Source organism: Bos indicus, chromosome 17 (genome assembly GCF_029378745.1).
Source record: "Bos indicus isolate NIAB-ARS_2022 breed Sahiwal x Tharparkar chromosome 17, NIAB-ARS_B.indTharparkar_mat_pri_1.0, whole genome shotgun sequence".
In the NCBI taxonomy this organism is placed as follows: domain Eukaryota; kingdom Metazoa; phylum Chordata; class Mammalia; order Artiodactyla; family Bovidae; genus Bos; species Bos indicus.
This window is the reverse complement of record NC_091776.1, coordinates 39,441,844-39,466,973: the sequence shown is the minus strand read 5'-3', so window position 1 is coordinate 39,466,973 and position 25,130 is coordinate 39,441,844. Positions and strand designations below refer to the sequence as shown.

Here is a 25,130-nt window from a genome sequence, read left to right as displayed (position 1 = left end):
CAATACCTTTTATAACAGAGAACAAGAGAAGGAGGCCAAGGCCCAGGGGAGGGAGAAAAGGAAAGAGATAAGGCATGCCCAGATGCTGGCCGCCCTCCAGAGAAGCCCTATGGCACACCCCGATTCCTTGAAGGACAAAGCACAGGGCAAATGCCTACTCTGTAGACAGGCGGGGCATTGGGCCAAAGAGTGTCCAAACCATGACAAGTCTCCTAGAACGGCTTGCCACAAATGACATAAACTGGGACATAGGGCAGTACTTTGCCCTTGGGACCCAAAAGCCTCAAGGTCAAGTGCCAAGCCTTCCCTCACGATGGTTCAAGAGGACCGAAGCAGCCTGCTACAGCCAGCCTGCCTGTCACAGATAACCATCATGTGGCTGGAGCCAATGGTGCAACTGGATGTGGCAGGTAGGTCTGAGAATTTCTTGGTTGACACAGGGGCTACCTACTCTGTCTTGATCTCCTACTCTGGAGCCTTCTCCTTTCAAATCTGTACCATTTTGGGTGCTACAGGAAAAACTACTAAAAGATTCACCCAAGCACTTCTTTGTTGCTGGGATGGACAAATATTTTCCCACCAGTTTCTGGTGGTTCCCTGATTGTCCTACTCCCTTATTGGGAAGAGATATACTCACTAAATTGGGGACCACCCTTGTGATGGGAAGTTTTTCAGCCCCTAGAGCTCTACGGCTCCTGGTTACTACTGAAGAACCCATTACACCTTCAATAGAGAGGGACCAAAAACTATGGGAAGACAAAATTAACCCCCAGGTGTGGGACCAGGGAATTCCTGGACGAGCCCACTAAGCTGAACCGGTCATCATTGTCCTCCGAGATCCCACTCGGTTTCCTAACCGGAAACAATATCCCCTCAAAAGAGAGGCTCAGGAGGGACTACAGCCTTTAACGAATAAATTCCTTGCTTGTGGGCTATTGGTCCCCACCAATTTGCCATGTAACACCCCAATCCTCTCAGTAAAGAAAAAGGACGGAACCTGGCGAATGGTTCAAAATCTCTGGATCATAAATGAAGCTGTGGTCCCCCTCCATCCCACAGTACCCAATCCCTATGTAATCTTGGGAGAAATCCCTCCCAATGCCAAGTGGTTTACAGTCTTGGATTTCAAACATGCATTTTTTTTGTTTTTTTTTTGGCATACCATTGGCTAAAAAAAAACCCCAATATCTTTTTGCCTTTGAGTGGGAGATCCCAGGAGAAAAACACCAACAGATGACTTGGACAGTATTACCTCGGGGCTTCAGAGATAGCCCCCACTTGTTTGGACAGGCCCTTAGCTGGGATTTCCTAGATCTGGACATGGGATCTAATGGGAAAATATTAGATAGATGACCTACTAATCTGCTCTCCAGATGAGGAAAATGCCCAACAACATGCAATTCAGGTTCTAAACTTTTTGGCAGAAAGGGGATATAAAGTCTCCCATGCTAAGGCACAGATGGTCGAGACAAAAGTCACTTACCTGGGAGTTCAGATTACACATGGGTCTAGGAGGCTGTCCTCTGATCGGGTACAAGGAATCCTCCAGTTGCTGTCCCCCACGACTGGAAAACAATTGAGAGCTTTCCTGGGGCTAACTGGGTATTGTAGAATCTGGATACCCAACCATGGTCTAATTGCCCAGCCCTTATATGAAAGTTTAAAGGGACAGGATGATTCAATCCCACTGATGTGGGGAACTCCTCAGAAGAAGGCAGAGGCTACACTAAAATAGACCTTAACTCAGGCACCTGCGTTGAGGTTACCAGACCCAGAAAAAGCATTCCAACTTTATGTCCATAAAAGAGAGGGAATAGCCTTGGGAGTGTTAACTCAAAGGTTGGGATCTGAGCCCTAGCCTGTAGCTTACTTATCCAAGAGACTCGATCCAACAGCCCGAGGCTGGCCCCCTGTCTTCGAAATTTTGCAGCTATTGCAATCATGATAGAAGGTGCTTTAAAAGTCTCCTTTGGGGGCAAACTAAATATTTTTACCAGCCACCAAGTAAAACAACTCCTAAATGGGAGAGGCCATTTATGAATGGCTGATCAAAGAATCCTCAGATATCAAGTAATGCTGATGGAAAATCCAGGCCTCACTATATCCCCTTGTGAGGTTCTTAAGCCAGCCACCCTCCTGCCTACCCCCGAGGGCTCTCTCCCTTTTCACTCTTGTTTAGAAACCTTGGACCACTGGATAAAACCCCGAGAGGGATTGTCAGAAGATCCTCTGACAATCCTGAGGAAATCTGGTACACTGATAGAAGCAGCTTTGTCTTGGATGGAAAAAGAAGAGCCTGATATGCAGTAGTCTCCAATTTTGAGATCATAGAGTCTAAGCCTCTGCCACCAGGTACTTCAGCCCAATTAGCTGAGCTCACAGCCCTGACTCGAGCTTTAGAGCTGGGAAAGGAAAAAAAATAGCCATTTACACTGACTCCAAGTATGCCTTTCTGGTGCTACATGCACATGGGGCTGTTTGGAAAGAAAGGGGCCACTTGACCACCCGAGGGTCCCCAATCAAATATGGTGATCAGATTCTTCGACTCTTGGAGGCAGTCCATCTGCCCACTGAGATTTCAGTCTCCCACTGTAAAGGACACCAAAAAGGGAGCACAGAAGTGGCACGAGGGAACCAAGCAGCTGATCAGGCAGCTAGGAGAGCAGCATTACAGAACCATGACCTAATAGGGGTTGCCACCTTAGTTCCACAGACTAATTTGCCAGAAACTCCTTCATATACTGAAGGTGAGACTCTTAAAACTAAGAGTGAGGGCTTTCAAGAAGATTATATCGGGTGGTTCCAAAAGGAGGGACTCCTTTTTCTGCCTGGGAACCTCCAATGGAAGTTGGTTAACTCCTTGCATGCTGCCACTCATTTAGGGGGAAAGGCTCTCCAAAGATTACTAGAAAGGTCCTTCAGAGGAACAGACCTCCAAACAACTATAAGACAAGTGGTCTCCTCTTGTCCCACTTGCCAATTAAACAACCCCCAAGGAGCTCGAAGACCCCAGCTGGCCCAGCCCGTCCAATGACATGGGGCCTACCCAGGAGAGGACTGGCAGATGGACTTCAGATTCCAGTTTCTCAAGAGTATAAATACCTATTAGTCATGATAAATACATTCACAGGATGGATTGAAGGTTTTCCCATCCGGACTGAGAAGGCTGAGGAGGTGGTAAAAAAACTGCTCCATGAAATCATTCCGAGGTTTGGTCCGCCCAGGTCACTACAAAGTGACAATGGGACATCATTTACTTCTAAGGTCACCCAAGGGGTCTCGAAAGCATTGGGCATTACTTATTATCTCCATTGTGCCTGGAGGCCTCAATCTTCAGGAAAAGTAGAAAGAGCCAATCAATTCTTAAAATCAGCGATAAAAAAGATAACCCAGGAGACCTCCCTGGGATGGAAGGAGGCTTTACCAATAGCTCTCCTCCGCATCTATATTGCCCCTAAGGAATAGATTGGTCTTAGTCCTTATGAGATGCTATATGGGAGACCTTTTGTTTATGTCAATGACCTCTTCCTAGATCCAGAGGTTCAGACCCTCCAGTCTTATACCATGGCCATTGGGCAATTCCAACAGGATATACGCTTGTGGAGTATGAACCAGGACCCAAAAGACTCTAAGGAGTCACCACTATATTCTTCTGGGACACAAGTCCTAATTAAAGTCTGGAAAGATGGGTCCCCAAAGGCTCAACTCCAGCCCATGTGGAAGGGCCCCTACCCTGTAGTACTTTCTATCCCCACAGCAGTCAAGGTACTAGGACATGACTCCTGGATTCACTACTCATGAGTCAAGCCATAGAAGAAAACAAAAGAAGACACTCAATACACCTGTGAGCCCCTGAGAGATCTCAAATACCGATTCAGAACTACACATGAGTGCCATTCTAATGAACGACCCCAAAATCTGGTTTCTGGGGATAAGATTTCTCAGGATAGCTCTAAAGAGCCAATGCAGCTTGTACTCCAAAACAGACAGGAGATAGATCTTTTGATCCCTGAACAAGGAGAGACTTGAGCCATCCTGGCGATGGAAATTTAAAATTGGCTGATGCCCCTACTAGTCCTTGTTATACCATACTGATGCTGCTTATGATTGTTCCATGCATTATCAATTGTCTAACCCGTTTTGTCTCTGCTCAGGTCAACAAGCTACAACATGCAGTGCCAGTTCAACAAAGATATAAAAGTACAGCCGACCATGGAAAATATCACTTGCCCTTAGATAGACACTGCTATAAGGACTCTGAGGCTTGAGATTAGCAAGAGGGAGAGGCCCAATATCCCTCACTGTCCCAGTTCAGCAGGAAGTAGCCAGAAAGACCTCAGTACCCCTATTCCCAAAGAATTGGGCCTCCCATCTTTTGAGAGGGGAATGTTAGGTAGTTAGAATAGAAAACAGGAGTCCAAAATGGCGGTGCCTAAAAGATAAGGAAGGGAAAAGCCCACGAAAATAGAACAAAGGAAGGTCCAAGGACTGGAGTGAGGACTTCAGGTAGAAGTCCCAGCACTCCTGGCCAAGCCCAATATGCATAGGGCAGGCCCAGGGAGAAGAAGAAGAAAAAAAAAAAACATATAAAAAGAGGAGCCAAAGGGCTCTCTCTCTGCTGTGAGCTGGGGCGCTCTTCTCTTCGTGTCCTTGTATCGACGTGCCCTCACGCCTTGAAGATGGATTTTCCTGCTATCTTCTAAATAAAATAGAGCTGTAACACTGATCTGTAACACTGATTTGTCTAACAGCTATAACACAGTCTGTCCAAGACCCGAGAGCTGTGACACGCCAAGGGGGCTTTAATGTCTGTCACTCCAAATCTTTGTTGTGACGAGAAAAAAACTGAGGAACATACACTCGCCTGACATGTCTATCCACATGTACTGTACTCTTTTTCCTCTTCATAAATACTTTACCTACTTCACTACTTTTGGTCTTTGTGGAAATTCTTTTCTGCAAAGCCAGAGGGCCTGAGACCTTGTCACTGACCACTCGTCTAGTGTTTAGAATTTGGTGCTGTCACCGCCGTGATCCAACCTAAGTCTCTGGCTAGGAACCCAAGCCCTGCTTCAAGTGGTTACAGGCTGAGGTCACCTGAGATCAACATTACCCTAAAGTATGGCACATTGATGTAGAGCTCTATGCTGAAGTCACAGGTGTGGAGCCCTGTACCAAGGTCACATGACAAAAATCTCTGGACCTGACCAAGCCTCACAGCAACTGAAACTATAAGCATCTGGATCTAAACTGGCCAGTTTCCTGACCCCATATTAGGTAAAATGTCTATCTGATTACCCACCCTATCACATCTTAACCAATCACCCAATGCCACCATTCCAGTAGGAATTTTGTCTTGAGGTTATAAAAATTGGTTACCAGCCCACTAAGGGCATCTGCTCTCTGTTGAGTGGCCTGCTGATCAAACAGCATCTCCCACTCTAGTAAACTTTATTCTCTTTTATTTTCTCATTCTGCCTTATGTCTGGAAATTCTTTTCCAATCCACACACAGACCACGACAATTGGCCTATTGACTGTTTCAAGCTCAAAGAGTTTGGGAAATGGTAGGTACGGGAAGGACTTTCTGACATTTTCCTGAGTCAGATTATGAAACACTCAAGTGAGAGGTCCCTTCCTATGCTTGGAGGAAAGGAGCACCTTTATCCCTGAAGAACGGAAGGAGCTTACAGAGGGATCAATGGTACCCTACTCCAGTACTCTTGCCTGGAAAATCCCATGGACGGAGGAGCCTGGTGGGCTGCAGTCCATGGGGTTGCTGTGAGTCAGACACGACTGAGCAACTTCACTTTCACTTTTCACTTTCATGCATTGGAGAAGGAAATGGCAACCCACTCCAGTGTTCTTGCCTGGAGAATCCCAGGGACGGGGGAGCCTGGTGGGCTGCCGTCTATGGGGTCACACAGAGTCGGACATGACAGAAGCAACTTAGTAGTAGTAGTAAAGCCAAGCAGGACCCTGTGGGGTCCTCTTGAGCACAAAAGCTTTTCTGTGTCCCCAGTTTCTTATTTGCAGGACAAAGGTTTCAGCCTCTTAGACCTTCCTGAATACCAAAGAGCAGACTGAAGCTGTTACTAATCAGGGGAGTAAGGGAATGCAGAAACAAAGGAGAAGCAACCAGGAAACTATAATGCAGCCATTAAAGCAGGATTCTGGTTCCTTCTCAAAGAATATACATAAGGATATCTTTGAGTTCTTCTGCAGGAACTAAGGCCCCTACCCTGGTAGAGCATGTTAACTTTAGGCTGGGCTCAACATTCCTGGAGGACCACCCTGCTACCTCACGACCAAACAATCAGAAGAAAATCACACATGCTGCAACCCTCACCCCAAAGTTTGCCTGTAAATACTTTCCCCCCAAACCATTGCAGAATTTGGTATTTTTGAGCATGAGCCACAATTCTCCTTCCATGGCTCTGCAATAAAACATTTCTCTGGTCCAAACTCTGATGTTCTAGTTTGTTTGGCCTCACTCTGCATTTGGCACATGAACTTATGTTCAGTAACAGGGTCTGAACCAACAGGCCATGCTAACTTTTCCCCAGTTTATTATACTCAGCTCAGTTTTACTCTACCATGGAAAGATTTTGCATGACTTTCCACTTTTTATCAAGCCTAGCATAAAAACTCAGGTTTAACTGTTTCTTCATGTCTTCATCTCCTTTTGAAGATGCCTGTAAACATCTACTTCTGCTTCATTGACTATGCTAAAGCCTTTGACTGTATGGATCACAACAAACTGTGGAAAATTCTTAAAGAGATGGGAATACCAGACCACCTGACCTACCTTCTGAGAAATCTGTATGCAAGTCAAGAAGCAACAGTTAGAACTGAACATGGAACAACAGACTGGTTCCAAATTGGGAAAGGAATATGTCAAGACTGTATATTGTCACCCTGCTTATTTAACTTATATGCAGAGTACATCACGGGAAATGCTGGACTGGATGAAGCACAAGCTGGAATCAGATTGCTGGGAGAAATATCAATAATCTTAGATATGTGGATGACACCACCCTTATGGCAGAAAGCAAAGAGGAACTAAGAAGCCTCTTGATGAAAGTGAAACAGAAGAGTGAAAAAGCTGGCTTAAAACTCAGCATTCAAAAATGAAGATCATGGTATCCAGTCTCATCACTTCATGGCAAATAGATGGGAAAACAATGGAATCAGTGACAGACTTTACTTTCCTGGGCCCCAAAATCACTGCAGAGGGTGACTGTAGCCACAAAATTAAAAGATGCTTACTCCTTGGAAGAAAAGCTGTGACAAATCTACACAGCATATTAAAAAGCAGAGATGTTACTTTGCCAACAAAGGTCAGACTAGTCAAAGCTATGGTTTTTCCAGTAGTCATGTATGGATGTGAGAGTTGGACCTTAATGAAAGCTGAGCAGGGAAGAACTGATGCTTTTGAACTGTGGTGTTGGACTCTTGAGAGTCCCTCAGACTGCAAGGAGATCAAACCAGTCAATCATAAAGGAAATCAGTCCTGAATATACCTTTGAAGGACTGATGTTGAAGCTGCAATATTTGGCCACCTCATGTTAAGAGCTGACTCATTAGAAAACGCTCTGATGCTGGGAAAGATTGAAGGCAGAAGGAGAAGGGGATGACAGAGGATGAGATGGTTGGATGGCATCACTGACTCAATGGTCATGAGTTTGTGCAAGCTCTGGGAGTGGGTGATGGACAGGGAAGCCTGGCGTGCTGCTGTCCATGGGATCGGAGAGAGTCGGACATGACTGAGTGACTGAACTGACTGATAAACAGGGAAGAGCAAAACCTGACTCCATGTTGGATCTGTTTGTTTTACTCTAATCTCTGGTTTTCATGGCTTTTTTTACTTTAATCACTGAAATGATACTGTCTATACTTGTGAGCATACATAATGGCCTGCCTCAGGGAAACCTATCCTTCTGCATAAATGTTAAAGTGACTTTGTTCAGCTCACAGGGAGACATTCTGACCTTGTCCACCTGTGAATGGTTGCAGACAAGAAGAATCAAGCACTTCTCCTCCCTGATACTAACCAGGTCAGGAGATATTTTGCAAGATATATGGCTTTTTAATTTTCTTCCTCACCTCCCCTGCCTCTCTGTTCTATAAAGGAAAATGGCATCCTGACCTTGAAAGGATGGTACTCTGGGATACTAGCCCACCGTCTTCTTGGATACTTGGCTTTCTGAATAAATTTACTATTCCTGTCTCAACATCTTGTTTCCCAATTATTGGCCTGTCATGTGTTGAACAGACCAAACTTGCATTTGGTAACACTCCCATGTCATGTAAAACTTATATTAAATAAATTTGTATTATGTTCTCTTACATTAAATACATTTGTATAGTGTTAATTAGGCTTTCCAGGTGGCGCTAGTGGTAAAGAACCCTCCTGTCAATGCAGGAGACACAGGAGATGCTGGTTCAATCTCTGGGTTGAGAAGGTCCCTAGAGGAGGGCATGGCAACCCACTCCAGTATTCTTGCCTGGAGAATGTCATGGAAAGAGGAGCCTGGAGGCCTATGGTCCATAGGGTTGCAAAAGGTCAGACATGACTAAAGTGACTTAATCATGCATACTCACATGAATGCATACTGTTAATCTGTCTTATATTATAAGATTCCCAGTACAGAACTAAAAAAAATAGTGGAAAAGATATTTTCCTCCATCAGAGAGCTTTTCAATACTTCTTTTTAAGTGGGTTTGCCTTGGCTTCTGTTAATGGCAGTATATTATGGCAAATCATCCAATATCTTCACTAAAGAGATAGGACCTGTTTAGGGGAAGCAGAATATGCCACCCTGAACAGTGCCATGTTGACATGTGGACAGTTGTGAGCTGAAGGCAATCAAGACCCAGCAGACTCAGGAAAACTTAACTGCCTGAAAGAATTTAGACAAGGTGCCTATTACTAGAAAGAGAGCCATTGTCAGAGATAACTTCTTACTTCATAAAGACTTACCTGTGTGGCAGGACACACATTGGTTTACCAAACATTAGCTCTTCTCACATTCCTCTATTTTTCTTCCTCCTTTTGAAGCCCCAGGACCCTGCCCCTTTTTTCCTTGGCTCAGGATGGTACATTAGTTGCTGATTACCGCTGAATTTCACGTTTTTGTGGGACTCTCATACATACATAGTTAAACTTATTTTTTGGCTGTTAATCTGTCTTCTGTAAATTAAAATATCAGACCAGCCAGAGATCCTAGAAGGGAAGAAGAGAAATGTTTTCTTCTCCATCACTATACAAGGGGAATCCCTCAGCTTGTTGCTACTTTTCTGCATCTGGAAACTCCTTTGCTTTCTTCTCTCTTAAGTCAGAGGAGGAAGTTGTGGAGCCCTATACCAAGGTCACAGATTCAGAACCTTGTACCAAGGTCACAGGACCAGAATCTCTGGAACTGACCAAGCCCTATAGCAGCTGTTACCATGAGCCTCCTGATCTGAACTGGCCAGTTCCCCAACTCCATATTAGATAAAATACCCATCCTATTTTCCACCCTATTGTATCCTAACCAATCACTTGATACCACCCTTCCAGCAGGAATTTTCTTTGTCTTGAGGCTATAAAAATTGGCTACTAGCCTGCTAAAGGCATCAGCTCTCCCTTGAGCTGGCCCACTGTTCTAACAGTGTCTCCCACTTGAATAAACTCTTTTCTCCTGTCATTCTGCCTCGTGTCTGGAAGTTCTTTTCCAACCTGCACACAGACCACAACAGAAGTGTCTGTTCCATACATGACAGCTTCTGTCCTGTGTCAGGACCTTCTCATGTTTTTTCTTCTGTTTTCCAACCAACTGCCTTTCATTGTCAGCTCCCCAGTAAGTTTGAACCATTGAATTCAGGAGCTTCCTCTGCATATTATCCTCTTACAACTTATGGTTTCATTTCTACCACACTCATCTCAGTTATGTTTGTTTTATCATTTATTAATCATTTATCATTTATTAATTTTGTCAGTCTCCCCTACTATATTGGAATCTCTATGACAGCAGGGACCATGATTTATGTTATTCTAGCACCTAGCTCATTGGAGAAGGCAATGGCACCCCACTCCAGTACTCTTGCCTGGAAAATCCCATGACGGAGGAGCCTGGTAGGCTGCAGTCCATGGGGTCGCTAAGAGTCAGACATGACTGAGCGACTTCACTTTCATTTTTCTCTTTCATGCATTGGAGAAGGAAATGGCAACCCACTCCAGTATTCTTGCCTGGAGAATCCCAGGGATGGGGGAGCCTGGTGCGCTGCCGTCTATGGGATCGCACAGAGTCGGACACAACTGAATCGACTTAGCATAGCTCATTTTTAGTGCATTGACTAAATTAACAAGTGAAAAAATAAACTTCTTCTCTTACTAATGAAAATTACCTAATCTGAGTGGACTTCTACCATCAATTATAATCACTATTCTATTCCTTAAAATGGGCAAATTGGAGAAAAAGTACCCATAGAATTGATTTCATTTGGTTGACTATCAAGTTCCCTTTGACTCTGATCCCTGAAAACAGATCTTTGAAATTTTACAGGCATTCATTTGCCTGGGGGAGGAGAAATTGTTCCCTCCTCAGCACCAAGCAACATCCTGATTAATTGAAGACAACCCTGGTGGTTCTGTTCCTTTTGCCAGTGACTCAGGAATGAGTATGACTGGGGAGGACTGTTGGAATGCTCTGTGGTAGTTTCCATCTGTCTTAAGAAAGGAGGTCCAAGGTGTTAAAAATGATTAAAGAAACTATTTTAGAGATACAAACAAACATTGTTTAGTACTTCATGAAGTGAGCAGTTTCCATTTAGAGAGTTGTAAAATGGGGTGGAGAGCAGGAGGCTTTTATAAAAAGAAGAACAAGGAAGAGAAAAATAGAAAATATCTGATTGGCTGGGGTCACACAGTTGACCTTGCTTGGGGTGAGAAGGAACAGGAAATAAGTATAGAGCTCAGAGTTGGCTTAGTGTTCGGGGATTCGCTGACTGGATATACCACGTTTCTGGCCAAGTGAACCATTTACAGAGACAAAAAATTATCTAAGTCTTGGTTTGTCAATGTGATTCCCTGGGAGGGAGTGGCTCCATCTTGGACCTGGAAAGTTACCCCAGCAAAGAAAAGAAATTACTCTTTTATGGATTTGAAGGTTGTTCACTAAATATATGATGTATAGATTTTCTGAAGTTATTTTGGGGCCTTGAGATGAACAACCAACATGCTGAGGGTAGCAGAGGGGACATAGGAAAAGAGTCATAAAAAGCCCATCCACAAAAACACCCTGCCTCCAATCTCTTGCTACATGAAGTGTAAGGTTTATTTATATCTAAAGGAATTTTAATAGGTCTTCTTTTACTTCAAGCATATACTGTTACTCTTACAGAATGGTTTCTTAATAAGGGACATTTATAGTGATAGAATTATAAATTTCTATTTTGTTAGAAAAAGAGTAGCAATTTAAGCTTTAACCAATTATCAGATACTGAGGAAATATTTAGTTACTTTTGATTGGATTGAGAAAAATATCCTCAGATGCTAATGGGTGTGGAAAAGTTTTGATTACTTTTATAGAAAAGGTGTATTAGAAAGAATTTTCAACAAAGCAATGCAATTTAAGATAATGCTTTCCCCCCCACCTATTCCATTTAGTAATGCAAAATGAATGCCTACTTCAGGAACACTGGAGAATTGAAATGACTGCTGTAATAGTTCTAGAGTGGAAATATCTTCAAGGAAGAAATATTTTTTTTTTAACAATTATGTCTAATTATACTTAGAGAATAAAGAGGTTCTTAGTATTTATGAATCAACCAATGTTCTATTTTCCAACTATGTTTTCTCTCTCAGAGGCCTATTAAATAGAAACAAGAAACCTATTTATTATTAAATTAAAAAACTTTCAGAATTTTAAAAAAGTCTTCACATATAAAAATAACTTTCAAACAGTATCACAGTCCAAACAATGGCAAATCAATGCACAGAGAGCGTAAGTCTTTCTCTCTGTTTAGAATACAATCTCCCTCTCCAGTGGCAATAATTCATGTTCATTTCTTCACCTCAAATCTCATGAATAGCTTAGATGGATGATGGAGCAGATTATGTCACATATTAAACATACATTAAATGTTTATTGAGCACTTCCTGTGTGTCAGGCATTATGTTTGGTGTTTCTGGGAATGAAGTTATGAAAAGGGCCACTAAAGACAATTCCCTCAATGAAGGTAAGGGGGGAAAGAGGAGTAGTGATCAAATAAGTATTTTTCTAAATGTGAGCAGTTTTAAGGTGAAACTGAACAGATCCTGTGGGGCTTCCAGTTACAAATCCTTTCTGTGTCCCCCTTTTCTTGTTTGTAAGAAATAGGTTTCGTTCAGCCTCCTTGACCTTCACTGTGTTCCAAAAGGCAGATTCAAACAGTTGTTTATCAGGGAAGCGAGGGATGTAGAAATGAAAGAGAAGCAGCAAAGAAACAATGGTGCAGCTTGCGGAAGTGTCCTGGCTCCTCCTCAAGGAATACACATAATAATATCCTTGAGTTCTGCAGGAATTAGCACCACCACCCAAGCGAAGGGTGGAAACTTCAGGCTGAGCACAGAATTCCTGGAGCACCACCCTCTGACCTCCGCACCAACCAATCAGAAGAAAGTCTGCGCACAGTGAAGATAAAGAAGACTTTGACCCCCTCCCTAACTGATTAAGTTCGATTAACTTTCCCTTTCTCCCTTTAAAAATTTTCATGGTTGAGCTGAATCTTTGGAATTGGGTTCGTGGACAAGACTCTGCCTTCTCCCCTGGTTGCCAGCCTCCTAAATAAAGCAAACTGTCCTTTCCAACTAATACTTGTCTCTCAAGTATTCGTTTTCCAACAGCAAGCAGCTGCACCTAAATTCGGTGTAAAGGCAGTATAGGCTACTGGAGAACATCAGCAGAGGTACCTAACTTTACCGGGAGGGCTGTGGAAGGCTCCCATAAGGAAATGATGTACACTAAGATCTGTAGAAAGGATGCAGTAGCTTTAACAGGTCCTTTTATCTATCTTAGACCATTGGAGGCAGAAAGAGCGTTATGCTGTCATATCCTGTTTAAGTACTTCCTGCGTTTTAGCACTTATTTCTGTTAGATATATCTGAGCACATGTAGCATTTTTAGACTTCAAAGTGGATTAGTTTCTTTTTTAAGGCTTAAACTTTCAGAAGGGAAAATTCTTAATTTGGGGTTAAAAATATGTAATGTGCTGCAAAAAAGGTAAAATCAAGGTAGATAAATACATGTGCAACCTCTAAAATATGGGGAAATAATACAAAACAAGACAAAGTGAAGTCTCCATATACTGTGAAGAACTTAGATTATCCACTATCAGGAACTTCCAGGAAGAAGTCCTTAAATGGTTTGTTTCATGTTATTGAAAGTCTACCATAGGTTGGATGTATGTGGGGAATTTAGGATTTCTTGTCCATCTATCATTATTCTTTGACAAATGAGAATCTTGCTCACTGTTAAATTCTTTAGCGTCTCTTAATGTTGGTTTGGGAGTTTTAGAGAGTAAAATCCAGACGTTTTGTCAGAAAACCCAAGGGCAATCACAGAAATGCTGGATGCTTAGTCGAAGAGCGAGATATTTATGATAGGGCATAAGGACTCTGTTCTGGTAGTTATGTGTACTGGGTTGTAAATTTTAGGAAATAACTCAGGTAAGGACTGTCTGTTTATTGCCAGGAATCTTCCAATTACCTCTACTGACACTGTTTTGTTCAGTACTTACGGGTTTTTCCCTGGATTGCTACAGTGAATGCCTATATGATTTCCCCCCTTTAATCTTGTTCTCTTTGAATATGTATTCCACTCTGGAGCCCAAGTGACCTTTTAAAAGGGCAACTCTGACCAGGCCATTCTCCTGCTTAAGAATCCTCAGTTCTTTGCCCTGAGGATTACAATCAGCTTCACAAAAAAAGGGCATCATAATTTCACTTTCTTCTTTTCATATTTTTTTACCTTGTTGCTGCTTTACCCTTAACTTTCTACTTAGCCAGATGAGTTACGTACTTGTAGTTTCATTAAGAACAGAGGCATCCATAGGTCTGTCTTTCCGGTTTCCCACTTTGCTGACATCACCTCCACATGGTCTGCTTGCTGCTGCTTCTGCTAAGTCGCTTCAGTTGTGTCCAACTCTGTGCAACCCCACAGACGGCAGCCCACTAGGCTCTGCTGTCCCTGGAATTCTCCAGGCAAGAACACTGGAGTGGGTTGCCATTTCCTTCTCCAATGCATGAAAGTGAAAAGTGAAGTCGCTCAGTCGTGTCCGACTCTTAGCAACCCCACGGATTGTAGCCCACCAGGCTCTTCCGTCCATGGGATTTTCCAGGCAATAGTACTGGAGTGGGGTGCCATTGCCTTCTCCACCACATGGTCTACCCTTCCATTAAGACTTGACTGTAGTGTTACCTTCCAGGCTGAGCTAGGTTGTGTTTCTCCACTCCACCCCACCCTCCCAATTGTATTAATAAATTCACTTAAATAAGAAGACACGGGAAGTTCTATATGTCAAAACCACAAAACAGAAGTCACACATTTCCTTGTGTAAAGCCATATTGTATGGTAACTTGAATACTGTTTAGCACATTAGCTAGAATTAAACAGTACAAATATATACAGAAGTTAAGCAATTTCTGACACATTATTACATGTGGATGTAGGATACATTTGAGCTCAACAACTTCTGGGAAATTTACATGGCAAAGCATAAACTTTAACACATTTGGTTCAAAACTTTAATATATGATAATACTAAGTGTTGAAAAAAGTGTTAGTTGCTCAGTTGTGTCCAACTATTTGTGATCCCATGGACTGTAGCCTGCCAGGCTCCTCTGTCCATGGAATTTTCCAGGCAAGAATACTGAAGTGGATTGCCATTTCCTCCTCCAGGGAATCCTCCCAGTTCAGGGATGGAACCCGAGTCTCCTGTGTCTCCTGCATTGCAGGTGGATTCTTTACCTGCTGAGCCATTGGGAACTAATGTAAAATGCAATTAATATTTAGTTTTCTGATGAGAAAATAAAAGCACATGTCACTATAAATAACATACATCAGATTTCATTACAAAAAAAGACATATTAGGCCATTGTTCAGAAGTTGATGTTAATACTACTGCATCTTATTTGGACGAAAGTAGACCATAAGATCAATATATTATGTAATGCTATTATAAACCAGATATCAGAAGTTAATCTTACAGAACTTAATTTTCTCCATTTAACCATAATCTGTGAAATATAGTTTTTTCATCAAGGCTTGAGATTATTAGGGTTAAAGGTATCTTCTGCTGAACAAGTTGTTTCAAACGATTCCCCTGTGAAAATGTTAAAAGTAAACTGGGTCCTCTCCCATGACAGTCTCCTACAATATAACACTGACTAATTTAAAAGATCCAGAATGCACCTTCAGGAGTTAATATTATTGCAGACTTTGGTGGAAAGAAGACAACTTGAATGATAAAAAAATAATACATAGAATACTTACACATACAAACACACACACACACATATATATATACCATTTCTTTTCTAAAAAAGTGAGTGGTGTTGCTTTCTTCTTTATCACCTCTTCTTTCTTCAACCTTTTTAGAAAATAAAACAAAGAAAAACCCAGGAATTATTGAAAGGAACTGAAACAGCCTTATATTATTGTAGGCCCCCTGTTCCCCTAATTCTTAAGAAAATTGTGCCATACACTTTAGGTGCAGATGGAACAACTGTTTTGTTGAACTGAAAGCAATGGAATAAAAATACAGAAACTTCTCTTTTCTTTGAATACTCTTCTTATGCTGCAGAAAACAATGCCTAAAGTTGAGCTCTTCCACTGATCAGTCAGGAATATCTAGAGCTCTCTTCACACTTCAAGAAGTTAGGTAGAGTCTGCAAATTCAAGGCTCTTTACCTGCGTTTACTCTATTCTTTGTGCATCCAAAATAAGAACAGGAATATTCCTGGTGTTATTATGAGAGGCTTATATGAGACAGCTCCAAACTACTACATTACCACATAACCTGCTCGCTGATGTAGAATTCTGTGACTCACATATACTCTATCTACATGAAAGTTACTCATGCACATGAACTGCTTGAGGAAAACAATAACCAAAAGGGTGTCAGTTCTTAACCTGCAAATTCAGGAATTTCCAAAAGAGAAACTAAACGTTAACATGCCTTTAGATGGAACAGTAGCATTTCATGGCCCTGAGAGCTAACATAAGTAAAAGTCCTCAGCCATTCCCAGTGAAGCGGCACTGGGCAGGTGGGCATGTGGGACTGTGCAGGCTGCCCTATAGGAGCCGGTAAGACACATTTCTCCATTTCTGTTCTCCAGGATACCTTGCTCACTGGTCTACTAGGGTACTGGCCTCCAAGGGTTGGAATTGTTAAATCTCTTCTCTCTTTTTATACACCAGGAGTTCTTTGAGTCAAGGACTATGTCCATTCATTTTTATAGGTATAGAGCTTTGCATGTTTTCTTGAAAGTGAAAGGCATATGATTGGTGCAACTTAGCAGAAACAAGTTTTATTTTTGACACTGTTTATCTGGGTAATGTGTAGGGAAAATAACCTGCTTTCCTGCTTTGTTTGCTTCTACTTGAAAGTATACTTTTCCTAATCTTGTTACCAAAAATTCTGAGGTCTGTACTTGAGCATTATGGTTCAAACTTAGTAGAGTGCAAATGGCACGTTTCATTGCTTAAGAAGACGGTCATTGGAGTCCAAATGCTTGTGTTTGAATCTTGGATCTTTAATTTCTTAATTGTATGGCTTTGAGCAAGGTAACTTCTCTACCTCTTTGGTTTACCCAGCTATAAAATGACAGTGTTTGTCACATAGAGTTGTTGGAGGATCATTTAAGATAATCTTTATTTGGCACTTAGGGTATTTGGAAAAGAGCAAACACTTAATAAATGTTAGGTTAGGTATTAACAATATTCTGAGGGTCTGCCATTACTGTCCTGGGGGCTGTTTGTGGTCTTTGGAACTAGACAGAAGCATAAGACGTGGTGCTGCTAAGGATCAAGAGCAGGAACGTCAAAAGGTGATAAAGGCATGACCCAATTCTCATCAAGTTACAAAGTGAAAATTTGTAGTTTCTGTAAAGAATTGAGGGACAAAGTAACTCAGGCATTTAAAAGAAGGAGAGATTAAGGAAGGGGAGCTTTAGTTAGAGTGAGGGGTTTCAGTCTTGGCACTGTTGACTTCTTGAGATGAATAATTCTTTTCTATGGGGTTGGCTTGTCCTTGTAGAAGGTTTAGCAGCATTTCTGGCCTCCACCAACTAGATGCATGTAGCTCAGCCTCTAGTTGTAAAAACCAAAATGTTTCCAGAGTTTACCAAACACCTTCCAGCATAAGTGTGTGGGTGGGGAGCAGAGGAGACAAAATTGCTCCCATTTGAGAACTCTAAGTCAGGGGAATTTGCGAAAATTTAGCCTGGGTATGCTGGGAATTGTGCAGTGAAGTCAGGTCAACTGTGGGGAAGTAATTTTCAAATGAATAGCAAAGATCAGAAGAGGCTTTGAAAATTCACCTTTGAGAAATCTTAAAAAATCTGATGGATCTTTATCTGTCTAAAATGAATTGGGTATTGAGTTTGAGGGAGGAATGGATTTTCAGGTTTTATTATTAACATTTGCCACTCCCAGAAGATGATACATCATGTGATGTAGTCTCTCAAGGCATCAAAAGACTAAACAAGAATGGTAGGCATGAAAGTGTGAAGCATGGCTTCTGACACCAAGGAGCTTGTTTATTATCAACCTTTTAAAGGCAGAGGTTATATTTTATGAGACAAGTTTACAAGACACATTAAAAAGCACTAGAGAGTTAGATATGCCTCTATTTACATAACCATTCAAGACAATAAAAAAGGAAACTTTTCTAAGATTAACAGCAAAATTTTCTAGGAATTTTGTGGAGGAAGGAACATTTTCCATCATATCAGCAGTGCCCTGAAAATGGGTGGGATTTATGTGAAAGATGGCAGGTATATCAGGAAAGTAAGTCCTGAACAAAGAAATGGAGGTAGAAAGGAACAGGGAAGGGTTAGCAGTGAAAAATCTGTGCTAGAATTGAGGGTTTGGTGAAAAGCAAGAGATAGGGCTAAAGAGACGTTTGGGTTCCGATTGTTGAAGTCTGTGTATTTCCATTTATGCAAATTAGTAAAATGCCTTTTTACTAATTTGGGGCCTTTGGGGCCTTTTGGGGCCTTTGACAGGAAGCCTTTGATTCTCACCTGCTGTAAGCCACCTCAGGGACTTTGAGCAGGACTCAAGGGATAGACAAAATGCTGCCTTAGTCTTGGGCATATGGCTTTCTCCATGGTGTTTGGTGAATGAGTTTATTTTGATCCTGTGTTCTCGTCTCTGAAACTGTGACTTTCAGAGAACCATGTGACTCATACCTGTAGAAAATGTTTCAGTTTCCCAAGCTGTGTTCTTTTCTCTGCTGCTCAGATTCCCATTGCTTTTGTTATTTGGGTTGTGGCAAAGACATCCTTCTTCCGCAGCATCCATTGATTCTGGGCCACTTTTGGAATCATAGCAATAAGTAGAAGAAACCAGCTTAAACGTGGATCACACACAACTAAATGCTAAGTTTATTATCACACCCACTTACTTCAGTATCTAAACAGAGGTGCAGAAATCAAATCAAATGAACAACAAAATAACCCTAAAATTAAAACATATCATCAGTGGCAACCAAAATCCTCTCTTTCTCTCGAATTTAAGCCAAGGTAGTTCTCTACAACTCCAAAGATGAAGCTAATGCCAAATTTAAAGACATGAAACCACATCTAAAGGGATACATTTAAAAAATCTTGCCCAGATTTCTTCCCTGTTATCATTTGGACAAAAAGTTCTGTACGGGACACTCTTCCATCTTTGAATGTTTCATGTCCAGTGTTTTCTCACTGGGAATGCTGAAACTGAATCTTACAGTCTCATAGGGATAAACATGGATCACTTACAGAATCTATGGTGATGTTTGTGTCTGAATGTGCTTGACAAAAACAGAGACAGACAGAGAGGGAAACAAAATACATCCACAGTCAGAAAACCACTCATGCTCAGCAATGTGCTGAGCTCTCTTAACTGAAAACTGAAATAATAATTCTAATAATTTAGACTCGAAATTTCCCATTCTGGGACTCAATTTCTAGCAGGAAAAAACTTGCAGGAATATTTAAATCTTGATGGCCCATGCTCCAATTTCTTGAAGAGAAGGAAATCAGTCTTTTCCTCCCAGGAAATCTGGCTCCCTAAATGCTAAAAATAAATCCTCATCTGTGTAGCCAAATGGTCTCTTATGTTCCATCAACTGAGGATCTGGGTAACATCATTTTCCTGTGGGAGGTGGAACCCCCAGGAAGAGGAGAGAGTTTCATGTTTTTTTCAGAAACAGATTCCGCAGCACTGGATTCCACTCCCTCTGCTGCCTGTTGGTCTCCGGCTCTTTTTCTGCACTGACCATCCTCAGTCTGTTGGCCACTGCCTCTGCTGCTGCTTGTCCTGCTGGGCTGTGAATCTTCAGGGCAGGTCACACCTGCCCTTGCTGCTGCTGGCTTCCTCCAAGCCACCCACTTTTATCCACTGTGACAACAGCCACTCTGCTGCTTAGCAACACTGGACAGCCAACTCCTCCCATTCTGCTCCCTCTCTGGTGAGCAGGAAAGCATCTGCCATCCTCCACAATCAGCTCTTAGAGAAGGTGTTCCCCTATACAGATTTACGCTCCCAGATTTAGGACACCCAGGTCAATGAGTGTCCAGGACACTGAATGCAGCCTGATGCTCATTCTTCATTATTTTGTTCCCTTAAGGAAGAAGCTCAGTCTCTCCCTTGGAGGTCACTTTTCCTTGAGGTTCTCCAACATGTCAAACACATCCCCACATGTCAAAGCTCCTTGTCATTTAATTTCTGGCTTCTAGCCTCTACCCTTTGCCCCTAATTTAATTAAGATCACGTTCCAAGATCATTTCACAATTTGTGAAATTTACCACAAAATGGTATGATATTTAGGAGTACTGTTTGCTCAAGCATACAAAGAGGCTCTAGGAGCAGTTTTGCTAAATTCAAAGGCTGCCTGACTCAGTCAAGATCACCAGCTACAAGGATGAAAAACTCGTATGTAGGGATTACATTTTACTTGCTTTTAGTCTCTGTACCTCAAAATGTATTGGTAATCCTTCAAACAAACTATTTCTGGATAAATAGGAATCCAAAAAATGCTTTATTATTTTATTATAAATTTTTATCAGAATATAGTTGCTTTACAATGTTGTGTTAATTTCTGCTTTGCAGCAAATAGAATCGGCCATACATATACATGCATTCCCCTCTTTTTGGATTTCCTTTCCATTTAGGTCACCACAGAGCACTGAGTAGAGTTCCCTGTGTTACACAGTAGGTTCTCATTAGTTATCTATTTTATACATCGTGGTGTATATATGTCAATCCCAATCTTCAAGGCATCCCACCTCCCTCCCTACTTTGAATTCCATACATTTGTTCTCTATATCTTTGTCTCCATTTCTGCTTTGTAAATAAGTTCACGTGTATTGATTTTCTAGATTCCATATATAAGCAATACTACATGATATTTGTTTTTCTCTTTTTGATTTACTTCATTCTGTATGAAAATCTCTCTTATCCATGACTCTGCAAATGGCAGGATTTTGTTCCCTTTTATGCATATATATATTGCGTCTTCTATGTAAGTTTCCTTTATTCTTAAGACGCTTGTAATCATAGGGGTATAACAGCTTATCTATTTATCTAAGCTATTTCCCAGCTTTAGAATTGACAGAATAGTATTGGTAAGTTATGGGATAAACACAACGGAGGGAAAATATAGAGACAAGGCACCTACATCTCTTGACCCAGGACTGTGCTTGTGACAAGCTCTCTATAATTGTTGGTGGATGATGACAATGACAAGGGGGCCTGAACATTTTCTGCAGAGTGACTAAACCTCAGACAGGCTTCCTTCTGACTCTGGGGTCTTGACTTCCCTTTTCTTAGTGCATTTATTTTAGAAATTTGTAGTATAATTGTAGTTTGTAATTGTAAATTCTTTCTCTGCTCCCTTGAGAAGTCAATCTTTTAAAAAGCTTGTTGCCAGTTTTACAACCCAGGAGTATTCTCTCAAGGACCCTATGAGAAGTTATCAGCAGCCCCAACTCCAGGCTCTGTGGGATGGTAGGTATCTGGCTTGGTTAGGGGACTTGCTTCAAGTTGTATAAATAACTCCTGTTTATTTTGTCATGGGATAAAGCCATGTATAAGACACATTTGACTTATAATATCTTCCTAATGTCCTCCACTAATAGGCTTTTCCATGAGCTCATGCTGTACTTAGTTGTACTTAGTCGTTTCTGACTCTTCCCAACCCATGGACTGTAGTCTGCCAGGCTCTCTGTTCATGGAATCCCCCAGGCAAGGAAACTGGAGCAGGTACCCATTCCCTTCCTCAGGGGATCTTCCTGACCCAGGGATCAAACTTGATTCTCTTGCATTGCAGGCAGATTCTTTTTACCATCTGAGGTATCAAAGAAGCCATGCCAGGACTTACGACATCAAGCTAGGACTTGAAAGCCCTCTCAAACTTTGTTTCAGCAAAATTGAACTCGGACTGAATTCTGGCCTCTCTTTTCTATTGCCATAGTTTTCCTCTGTTTAATCTTGTTCAGTGTAATCTTTGCTTTGATAATTATGATGGTTTTCTCAAATTTGAAGTTCAGGTCAAAGAATGACATCAGTGGAAATAAATAGGGGGAGAGAAGGGCAGTGGGCCCTATGGATGGAGGAACTTCTTGAGTTTAGGTATTTGGGATTTGAGGTGGTGATTGTAATTCAAGTGAAGGTGTGCCCCTGGACGATTGACCTGAAAGCCAGCCAGCATAGCAATGATATTAAAGCTCTGATAATGTCATTTTTTTTTTTTTTCTGAAGACACAGACATAAGACACAGAGAGAAGGGGTAGGAGCTATAATGAAGCTTCGCAAAGAGTAAGGAGCACTAGGAGATGTCAGGAGAGAAGATAAAGGGGTCCCAAGTAAATAGCAGAAATAAGAATGAAAAAAAGAGCTTGCATTTGAGCTGAAAGGTGATTGGCTGATTCCTATGAGTATTACATCAGTAGAGAGGTGATAGAAAGGACTTTAAAGGAGGAATATATAGCCAAGAATAGTATCAGAAATAGTACACAAATCACTTGAGAATTTGAACCAAATTAGAAAAAAAAAAAAGTTAAGTAGGAGCTTAAATGGAGAAGGCAATGGCACCCCACTCCAGTACTCTTGCCTGGAAAATCCCATGGACAGAGGGGCCTGATGGGCTGCAGTCCATGGGGTCGCTGTGAGTCAGACACGACTGAGCGACTTCACTTTATTTTTTCACTTTCATGCATTGAAGAAGGAAATGGCAACCCACTCCAGTGTTCTTGCCTGGAGAATCCCAGGGATGGGGGAGCCTGGTGGGCTGCCGTCTATGGGGTCGCACAGAGTCGGACACGACTGAAGCGACTTAGCAGCAGTAGCAGCAGCAGCAAAGCATTTATTAAAGGTAGACTTGAAAGCATAACCAAAGAGATTGGTAATCAAGGTACTAGATAGTTATTTTTGATGGAAAATGATATCCAATAAGTGAATGATTTGAGTATGTGATGTGTTTAATATGTAACTTTGTTAATATGATTTCCTTGATGTGAGAACCAATTTTTGTCTTTGGAAAGGTATCTTATGAAGTTGGTCATTTATTTTCTTTTAACAGTACACTGAAAAAGAAAGATGAAGAAATTTTTATAACTTTGATTTTTTTTTAATGGATAATTAATCATAATAGAGGGAAAGACTTCTTCCATGTCCATGAGTACCTTTAGATAACTCAGGGCAAATACCTGTGAGAGAAAACTAATGGGCAAAGTGTTTGTTTTAGAAAGAAAGTGCTTCACACTGTAAATAAAGGGAGAGAAAGAAGGTAAATAACATTTTTGTTGAATTTTTGACTTTTAAAGACATAGTAGGAATGAAGATAATACTATGGACTCTTTGGGCTGTATACGCACATTAGTTTACACTCACACAGTGCTTCCTATGTGTTAGGCACTTTTAATTTATTTAACACACCGAGTCTGTGGGAAATTATTATTACTATTTCCATTTTACTCATAAGGAACTTGGCAGGTTAAGTAACCTGCTTGGCATTGCTCACCTCAGCAGTAGAATCAGACTAGAATCCAGGCAATCCAGATCCAAAATCTATGTAAACTGTACTTGACAAGCTCTTGTATCAGAGACAGAAAACAGATGGTGCAAATTCCCAAATGGGATCTGACTCTTCAAAATATATCGATCAGCAACACATTTGAGAGGAATTGGATCAAATTAAGTGTTAAAAATGATTAAAACCAATTTTCTGCTTATGCTTTCTGTATTTCCTTTATCACATATTTTTCTTAAAAAGATGTGGATAGAAATTTGCTTAACGGCTGATCCAAGAATATTCTCATTGAACAAGATTGGCCTCATGGAGAAAATACTGTAAATGTTCTACTTTCTCTCATTTTCCTGATGACAAGCTCCAAAAATTTTTACTTGGTTGATGGGAGTATATAACTTTTTGGGAATGTAGCAAAATTGAGTATACCACATAAATGTAATACTGAATTTATTAATAACTTTTGATGTGTGTGTGCATGTACTCTCAGGACTAATGGTCTATATAGCACTTTGTGCAAATTAGGAAAAAATGTCCTCTCTGCCTGGACAGATTAGAAAAACAGTCCTAGCTGAGCAATGAGAGCCTGGTATATCTGCACACCAGGGTGTCTGGGTTTTAATGCTAGCTCTGCTTCATCCTTGTGAAAACACTCCGGTAAACTACTAGTTTCTCTGTACTTCTGTTTTTTCATTTGCAAATTAAGGACTTTTAGTCCTTTTTCCACAAGTAATTATGTGTATTACTTGAAGTGTTAGGAGGAGAGCATAGTCCATAGAAAAGTTTCACTAAATATTAGCTATTTGTCTTTTGAAAAATTATATATAGAATTAGTTTGAAGTAGTGATTTTTCCTACTTACTTTCATGAGAAAAAACTTATTGAGCTTTTTTCATTCATATTTGGTACTGACTTTATCTTCACTAGACACACTTATGAATCAGTTAAAACAGTGTTTCAGGGACCTATACCTTGAACCCCAAGTTGAGATATAGGACTGTTTTCTGTGTTTGATGCTGTCATAGAAAATTTTATCCCAAGCCAACATTACTGCTCACAGAATATAAGGACATGTTTTTCCAATTCTTTTGAGTGTGAATGAACTTTATAATGTAATTATTTTATGTCTTACTTTCTTTTTTTTTAATTTTTAAAGCAGAATAGAAAAAAATCGGTTTATTCTGTTTAATGGTATTTATTAAACACATACACACACAAGCATAGACGTACAGGTACGCACACATATATAGGTATAAATACATATGTGTTGTGCTGTGCTAAGTCACTTCGATCATGTCCAATACTTTGCAACGCTATGGACTATAGCCCAATGGCTCCTCTGTCCATGGGATTCTCCAGACAAGAGTACTGGAGTTGGTTGCCATGCCCTTCTCCAGGGGATCTTCCCAACCCAGAGATGGAACTTGGTCTCTTTATGTCTCAGGCATTGGCAGACAAATTCTTCACTTCTAGTACCACCTGGGAAGCCCATAAACACACATAGATGCAGTTAACTTGCATTAATTATGTTCTAGAAAGTCTGGTTTGTTTTCTAAAGGGCTGTTTGACATGTTTGTAAAAGTGACATCCAATGTTCCTTATTATGAATCCATACCCAAGGAGTAATTATTAAATCTGAGGTTTCTCTTCTTCTTATGAAGGAGAATCTCTTCTTCTATTTCTTCTGTTTTCTTTTTAATGTCAGATGACTCAAAAGAATCACAAAGTGGCATTGATTGAGGTCATTTTTGGCTAATGTGTCTTCTTCAAACAGTACTTTATGGTTCAAACCAAAGAAACTTAGAGAGCGCTTAATATTTGATTATACATTCAGAAAAATTTTCTAGCTATATTTTATATTGATAATCTGCTAAGGTAC

At 41.0% G+C, this 25,130-nt stretch overlaps 1 pseudogene; it reads left to right on the top strand.

The window, feature by feature from the left end:
* Positions 1–313: 313 nt before the first annotated feature.
* Positions 314–25,130, top strand: part of LOC109570887 (guanine nucleotide-binding protein subunit beta-5-like) — a 55,827-nt pseudogene continuing 31,010 nt past the window's right edge.